This window comes from Pan troglodytes, chromosome 3 (genome assembly GCF_028858775.2).
Source record: "Pan troglodytes isolate AG18354 chromosome 3, NHGRI_mPanTro3-v2.0_pri, whole genome shotgun sequence".
Taxonomy (NCBI): domain Eukaryota; kingdom Metazoa; phylum Chordata; class Mammalia; order Primates; family Hominidae; genus Pan; species Pan troglodytes.
The window spans coordinates 39,722,130-39,731,172 of record NC_072401.2 but is presented as its reverse complement, the minus strand read 5'-3'; the positions used below and the strand labels follow the sequence as shown (position 1 = coordinate 39,731,172).

Here is a 9,043-nt window from a genome sequence, read left to right as displayed (position 1 = left end):
GGCTGGAATGCAGTGACGTGATCTCAGCTCACTTCAACCTCTGGCTCCTGGGTTCAACCAATTCTCCTGCCTCAGCCTCTCAAGTAGCTGGGATTATTTAAACGCATACCATCACAGCTGGCTATTTTTGTTTGTTTGTTTTTGAGACAGAGTCTCGCTCTGTCACCCAGGCTGGAATGCAGTGACGTGATCTCGGCTCACTGCAACCTCCACCTCCCAGGTTGAAGCGATTCTCCTGCCTCAGGTGCTAATTGTTATATTTTTAGTAGAGATGAGATTTCACCGTGTTGGCCAGGCTGGTTTTGAACACCTGACCTCAAGTGATCCACCTGCTTCAGCCCCCCAAAGTACTGGGATTACAAGCCTGAGCCACTGTGTCCGACCACATGGAAAGTAATTTTCCAATATACCATGAACCTAAAATTTTTTGATTCAAGAATTTCTGAAATACATTGTAATGAATTGTTTCTAAATATATTAAAGTCCTCCATGCAAAAATATTTTTATAGCAATATTATTTATAACAGAGGAAAATTATAAATAATTTAAAGATCCATCTATAGGGGAATACTTATCTAAGGCATGGAATATTCATTGGAATATTCATGAAATGTTGTAGAGTCAGTAACATTTTCAGAGAATATATAGTAGCATTAAAATACTTAAAATAAAAAACCATTAGGACAATAACCACATATAGAAATTATAAGAAAATGCCCACATTTTGCCATATTGTGTTTGGACGGTGAGCTAAGGGTTATAGTTATTTTTCTTCTTTTGTATATTTAATCTGATTTTTTAACTTTTAATAACAAAAATGGGCCAGTGCAGTGGCTCATGCCTGTAATCCCAGCACTTTGGGAAGCTGAGGCAGGTGGATCACCTGAGGTTGGGAGTTTGAGACCAGCCTGGCCAACATGGTGAGACCCCCATCTCTACTAAAAATACAAAAATTAGCCAGGCATGGTGGTGTGCACCTGTAGTCCCAGCTACTTAGGAGGCTGAGGCAGAAGAATCGTTTGAACCTTGGAGGCAGAGGTTGCAGTGAGCTGAGATCGTGCCACTGCATTCCAGCCTGGACGACAGAGTGAGACTCTGTCTCAAAACAACAACAACAACAAAACCCAAAAATGAACATTAAAAGAATACAAATAGTTGATATTAGATGTAAAAGTTTATTGAAACCCAGGCGTGGCGGTGTACACTTATAGTCCTAGCTACTTGGGAGGCTTAGGCAAGAGGATTGTATGAGCAAGGAGTTCGAGGCTTTAGTGCAGTATAATTGCACCTGTGACTCGCCACGGCACTCCAGCCTGGACAACATAGTAAGACCTTGCCTCTTAAAAATAAAGTCTATTGGAGAAACTAGATACTTTCCTACTAAGATTAGGAATAAGACAAAGATGTCTGTTCTCATCACCTCTATTCAACATTACGCTGGAAGTTGTAGCTAATGCAGTAAAACAACAGCAACAAAAGAAATAAAACATACAGAAAGGGAAGCAACGAACAAAACTGTGTTTGTTCACAGATGATAATGATTGTCTATGTAAAAACTTCTAAAGAACCAACTAAAGAATCCTGGCACTTAATAAGTGATTACAGCAAGGATGCAAGATACAAGATTTTTTTTTTTTTGGTAAAAACAAAATGTGTTTTTTTAAATTAAAAAGTATGAAGTCCGCCGCTAAACTCTTGAAGCAACCCTTTTTTCTAATCCCCTTCTTATGTCAAAGAATGTGTTGCAGTTGATTACTTTGTGGTGGTTTCCAAATGGGCGGGCGGCAAGTTCTCTTGGATTTCAGCTTCTACAGTTATCCAAAATCAGCGTCAGCTGAGCTATGCTCCCTCTGAAGGCTCTGAGGGAGAACCCTTCCTTGAGTCTTCTGGTGGCTCTTGACATTCTTTGGCTTGTGGCAACACGATTTTAATATCTGCTTGTTTCACATGGCGTTTTTTTAGACAGAGTCTTGCTCTGTTGCCCAGGCTGGAGTGCAGTGGCATGATCTCAGCTCACTGCAATCTCCACCTCCCAGGTTCATGCCATTCTCCTGCCTCAGCCTCCCGAGTAGCTGGGACTACAGGTGCATGCTACCACACCTGGCTAATTTTTTGTGTTTTTAGTAAAGACAGGGTTTCACCATGTTAGCCACGATGGTCTCGAACTCCTGACCTCCTGATCTGCTTGCCTCGGCCTCCCAAAGTGCTGGGATTACAGGTGTGAGCCACCACGCCTGGCCTTTTTTTTTTTTATTTTTTTGAGATGAAGTCTTGCTCTGTTGCCCAGGCTGGAGTCTGGAGTGCAGTGGCACAATCTCAGTTCACTGCAACCACCATATCCCAGGTTCAAGCGATTCTCCTGCTGCAGCCTCCCGAGTAGTTGGGACTCAGGCATGAGCCACCATGCCTAGCTAATTTTTGTTTTCAGTAGAGATGGGGCTTCACCATGTTGGCCAGGCTGGTCTCCAACTCCTGACTTCAGGTGATCCACCTGCCTTGGCCTTCCAAAGTGCCAGGATTATAGGCGTGAGTCACCGTGGCTGGCCTCACATGGCCTTCTTTGTGTCTTTTCCTCTTCTTGTTTTTCTTTTTTCTTTCTTTTTTTTTTCAGAGAAAGGGTGTCACTCTTGCCCAAGCTGAAGACAAATAAAGAATGCTTCACAAATCTTTTTTTTTTTTTTTTTTCAGAGATAGGGTGTCACTCTTGCCCAAGCTGAAGACAAATAAAGAATGCTTCACAAATCTATCCTTGCACAGAGGCTATGCTAATCTTCTCTGTATCATTCCAATTTTAGTAAATGTGTTTCCAAAGTGAGCACAAGATGCAGGATTAATACACAAGAGTCAATTGTTTTCTTATATGCCAGCAATGAACGATTGAAATTTGAAATTAAAAAGACAAAATCCAGCCTGGATAACATGGTGAGACCCCACCTCTACAAAAAATAAAAATAAAAAATTAGCTGGACATGGTGGTGCACACTTGTGGTCCTATCTACTAGGGAGGCTAAAGTGGGAGGATCACTTGAGCCTGGGAAGTTGAGGCTGCAGTGAGCCATGACTGTGCCACCAAACTCCAGCCTGGGTGACAGAGTGAGATTTTCTCAAAAAAGGAAAAAAAGAAGCTTCTCAACAAAGGCTAAGTTTTAAAATATGTACTCTAGCTGGGGGAGGTGGCTCATGCCTGTAATCCCAGCACTTTGGGAGGCCGAGGGGAGTGGATCATGAGATCAGGAGTTCGAGACTAGCCTGGCCAATATGGTGAAACCCCATCTCTACTAAAAATATAAAAATTAGCTGGGCGTGGTGGCGTACACCTGTAGTCCTAGCTACTTGGGAGGCTGAGGCAGAAGAATTGCTTGAACCCGGAGGCGGAGGTTGCAGTAAGCAGAGATCGTACCATTGCACTCCAGCCTGGGTGACAGAGCAAGACTCTGTCTCCAAAAAAAAAAAAAAAAAAAAAAAAAAAAAAGTGTACTCTAGGACTGAAGTACCTTTTCCTTAAAAAAGAAAAGGAATAAAAATAAAGTAAAAGTGTACTGAATATTTATTTGCTAGTGAGCAATAATTTATCACTAAATGATTTCAGATTTCACATGAGAAAATGCAAGAAATGAAAATGTTCAGAGCAAGTTCATTAAGCTGATTAAATGAGAACACATGTAGATAACAATAACATAATTTCACATCCATTATGATGACTATTATTATTTTTTAAAACCCAGAAAATAATAAGTTTTGGAAAAGATAAGGAGAAACTACAATGTTTGTGCCATGCTGGTGGGAATATAAAATGGTGCAGCCATTGTGGAAGAGGGTATGGTAGTTCCTCAAAAAATTAAACAGAATTACCATATGATCCAGCAGTTCTCCTTCTGGGTAGGTACCCCAAAGAATGGAAAGCAGGGACTTCGTCAGGAGCATGTCTCAGCACTTTGAGAGGCCGAGGTGGGAGGATCACTTTAGCCCAGGAATTGGAGACCAGCTTGCTCAATATAGCAAGACCCTGTCTTTATCACAAATTTTAAAAAAGTCCGGGTGTGGTGTCTCACACCTGTAATCCCAACACTTTGGGAGGCTGAGGCGGGCAGATCACTTGAGACCAGCCTGGGCAACATGACAAAACCCCATCTCTACCAAAAATACAAAAATTAGCTGGGCATGGTGGTGCACGCCTGTAATCCCTATTCCGGAGGCTGAGGCACAAGAATTGCTTGAACCCAGGAGGTGGAGGTTGCAGTGAGCTGAGATCGTTCCACTGCACTCCAGCCTGAGTGACAGAACAAGACTCTGTCTCAAAAATAAATAAATGAATAAATAAATAAATAAAATAAAATAAAAAGAAAGGGATTCAAACAGAATTTTTTGCACTAATGTTCATAGTAGTAGTATTCACGATAGCCAAAAGGTGGAAACAACCCAAAATGTCCAATGACTGACGATTAGATAAACAAAATGTGGTATACACACAAATATTTTTTAGCTTTAAAAAGGAATGAAATTCTGACACATTCTACAACATGGATTAACCTTGAAGACATTATGCTAAGTGAAATAAACCAGACACAAAAGGACAAACTGTATGATTCTGCTTATGTGACGTACCTAGAGAGGTCAAATTCAATTCATAAAGACAGAAACTAGGATGCTTGTTGCCAGGGGCTGGAGGGAGGAGGGAATGGGCAGTAGAGTTAGTGTTGAATGGGTAGAGTTTCAGTTTGAAAGAATGAAAAAGTTTTAGTGATAAATAGCAGTGATGGTTGCACAACAGTATGAATGTACTTAATGCCACTGACCTGTATACCTAAAAATAGCTAAATAATAACTTTTGTGTTATGATTTTTTTTTTTTTTTGAGATGGAGTCTCGCTCTGTCACCCAGGCTGGAGTGCAATGGCGCGATCTCGGCTCACTGCAACCTCTGCCTCCCAGGTTCATGCGATTCTCCTGCCTCAGCCTCCCGAGTAGCTGGGATTACAGGCGTGTGCCACCATGTCCAGTTAATTTTTTGTATTTTTTTTGTATTTTTTTTTGAGATGGAGTCTCGCTCTGTTGCCCAGGCTGGAGTGCAGTGGCGCGATCTCGGCTCACTGCAAGCTCCGCCTCCCGGGTTCACGCCATTCTCCTGCCTCAGCCCCCTGAGTAGCTGGGACTACAGGCGCCCGCCACGACGCCCGGCTAATTTTTTGGATTTTTAGTAGAGACGGGGTTTCACCGTGTTAGCCAGGATGGTCTCGATCTCCTGACCTCGTTATCCGCCTGCCTTGGCCTCCCAAAGTGCTAGGATTACAGGCGTGAGCCACCGCGCCCAGCCTGTGTTATGAATATTTTACCATAATAAAAAATTTGTTTTTTTAAAGATAAATGAGGCCGGGTACGGTGGCTCATGCCTGTAATCCCAACTACTCAGGAGGCTGAGGCAGGAGAATTGCTTGAACCCAGGAGGTGGAGGTTGTAGTGAGCCGAGATTGCACCATTGCACTCCAGCCTGGGCGACAGAGTGAGACCCTGTCTCAATCAATCAATCAATAAGCAAAACCTGCATATGAAGAAATCTTTATGATAGTGATGACTTAATACTGTAGCTTAGTCTGGGCGTGGTGGCTCCCACCTGTAATCCCAGCACTTTGGGAGGCCATGTGGGTGGATCACTTGAGCTCAGGAGTTCAAGACCAGCCTGGGCAACATGGTGAAATCCCATCTACAAAAAATACAAAAATTACCTGGAGGCTGGGTATGTTGGCTCACGCCTGTAATCGCAGCATATTGGGAGGCCAAGGCGGGTGGATCACTTGAGGCCAGGAGCTCGAGACCAGCCTGGCCAACATGGTTAAACCCTGTCTCTACTGAAAATACAAAAATTATTGGGTGTGGTGGCACATACCTGTAATCCCAGCTACTTGAGAGGCTGAGGTGGGAGGATGGCTGGAGCCCCAGAGGTCAAGGCTGCAATGAGCCATGATCACACCATTGAACTCCAGCCTGGGTGACAAAGTGACTGTTTCTGAGACCATGTCTCAAAAGGAAGAAGGAAAAAGAAAAAAATACTCTTACAGAATTCTCAAATATTTATGAAAACAGATGATGAATTTATGAAATATTTATTACAACTTAGTGAATCAGGATAGGGACTTCATCTTTTCTAAACGATTATTAAGTATTTATTGAATATTTTACTATATTGAGGGCTACAATGGACTGAGTGCTTGTGTTCCCGGCAAACTCATATACTGAAATCCTAACCCCCAATGTAATGGTATTAGGAGATAGGGTCTTTGGGCGGGTAATTAGGTCATCAGGATGGAGCCTTCATGAATAGATTAGTGCCCTTATAAAAAGGACCCCAGGCGGGGCGAGGGAGCACTTTGGGAGGCCGCGGCAGGCGGATCACAAGGTCAGGAGTTCGAGACCAGCCTGGCCAACATGGTGAACCCCTGTCTCTACAAAAATTAGCCAGGTGTAGTGGCGTGTGCCTATAATCCCAGCTACTGGGGAGGCTGAGGCAGGAGAATTGCTTGAATCCAGGAGGCAAAGGTTGCAGTGAGCTGAGATCACACCACTATACTCCAGCCTGAGGTACAGAGCAAGATTCCGTCTCAAAAAAAAAAAAAAGAAAGGACCCCAGAGAGAGCTCTCTCACTCACTTCTTTTTCTTTGCTATTTTTTTTTTTTTTTTTTGAGACAGGGTCTCACTCTGCCATCCAGGCTGGAGTGCAATGGCATGATCTCGGCTCAGTGCAAACTCCACCTCCTCGGTTCAAGTGATTCTCCTGCCTCAGCCTCTGGAGTAGCTGGGATTATACATGCTAGCCACCACGCTGGGCTAATTTTTGTTGGCCAGGCTGGTCTCAAACTCCTGACCTCAAGTGATCTGCCCGCCTTGTCCTGCCAAAGTGCTGACATTACAGATGTGAGCCACTGCACCCAGTCCTCTCACTCTCTTTCTGCCATGTGAGGATACAATGAAAAGATGGCAGGGTGCCAACCAGAAGAGGGCTCTCAGCAGCACCCCACTTCATTGGTACTCTGATCTAGGACTTCCAGGCCCCAGAACTGAAAAATACATTTCTGTTGTTTAGAAGCCACCTGGTCTATGGCATTTTGTTACAGCAGCCCAACTAAGACAAGAGGCCATGTTAAGCAATGTAAATTTAAGGAATTTACATTTTATGATTATTACTATTATTTTCTCTCTCTTTTTGAGGCATAGTCTCACTCTGTTGCCCAGGTTGGAGTGCAGTGGCATGATCTTGGCTCACTCCAACCTCTACTTCCCGGGTTCAAGCAATTCTCCTGCCTCAGCCTCCTGAGCAGCTGAGACTACAGGCGTGCACCACCACGCCCAGCTAATTTTTATATTTTTAGTAGAGATGGGGTTTCACCATGTTGGCCAGGCTGGCCTCGAACTCCTAATGTCAAGCAATCCACCCGCCTTGTCCTCCCGAAGTGCTGGGATTACACGCGTGAGCCACTGCACCCAGATGGAATTTACATTTTAAGAAGAAAACATAATAAAAATTATAAAAGTTTAAGAATACAAAATATAGTATCTGCCAAGTATTAAATGAGTGGGGCAGACATATATACTCCAGGAATTCTATATTGAAAGCACTACTTCATAGTGCTTTGTACAATGACAGAATTTTGCAGGTGGAAGGGATCTTGGGGATCATCTAGTTCTTTTTTTTTTTCATTTTTCTTAACTTTTTTTATTAAAAAACTATTTTTATCTTCAGAAATTAGGTCTTGCTATGTCGCCTGTGCTGGACTTGAACTCCTGAGCTCAACTGATCCTCCTGCTTCAGCCTCCCGAATAGCTTGGAGTACAGGCGCATGCCACTGTGCTGGCTTGATTTTCTTTTTAAAGAATTTCAATTGACGCACAATAGTTGTACACACTTATGGGGTACAAAATAATAGTTCAATATATGTATATAATGTGTTATAATCAAATCAGGGTAATTAGCATATCCATCACCTCAAACATTTATCATTTCTTTATGCTGGGAACCTCCAAAATCCTCCATTCTAGCTATTTGAAAATATACAATAAATTATTTTAGCTATAGTCACCCTCCATTTCTATAGAACACTAGAACTTATTCCTCCTACCTAGCTGTAATTCTGTATACTTTAACCAATCTCTCCCTATCTCCTCTGCCCACTACCCTTCCCAGTCTCTGGTAACCACTATTCTACTTTCTACTACTGTGAGATCAAAACAATTTTTTTAGCTCCCACATATGAGTGAGAACATGTGGTATTTGTCTTTTGGTGCCTGACTTATTTCACTTAACATAATGACCTCCAGACTCATCCATGTTGCTGAGAATGGCAGGATTTAGTTCTTTTAATGGCTGAATAGTATTCCATTTGTTACATATACCACATTTTCTTCATCTACTCATCTTCTGATGGACACCTAGGTTGATTCTGTATCTTGGAAGGAGTTCTTTATATATATACACATATATATATATAGATGATTAAATCTGTTTGATATACATGCATATATTTTCTCCCAATAATTTGTTTTTTAACAGCTTTATTGAGCTATAATCCCCAAACCAAACAATTCGTCCACTGACAGTGTTAAATTCAATGTTTTTTAGTATATTCACAGAGTTGCACTACCATCACCAATCAATTTTAGAACATTATTTAACTTTTAATATTTTACATGTGCAAAAGTTTTTTTCAGTTTTGTGCAGTCAAATATCTCCATATTTATACTTTCTGTAATACGCAGATACCATCTTTCATCTCATTAATTTTATTTTTATTTTTTAATTTTTTTTGAGATGAAGTCTCAGTCTGTCACCCAGGCCGGAGTGCAGTGGCACCATCTCAGCTCACTGCAAACTCTGCCTCCTGGGTTCAAGCGATTCTTGTGCCTCAGCCTCCTGAGTAGCTGGGATTACTGGCATGTGCTACCATGCCAGGCTAGTTTTGTATTTTTAGTAGAGACAGGTTTTCACCATGTTGGCCAGGCTGGTCTTGAACTCTTGACCTCAGGTGATCCACCTGCCTCGGCCTCCCAGAGT

General features: G+C 42.3%; 1 pseudogene; it reads right to left on the bottom strand.

The window, feature by feature from the left end:
- Positions 1–2,719: 2,719 nt before the first annotated feature.
- Positions 2,720–2,819, bottom strand: LOC112209049 (U6 spliceosomal RNA; annotated as a pseudogene).
- Between the last annotated feature and the right edge of the window lie 6,224 nt (positions 2,820–9,043).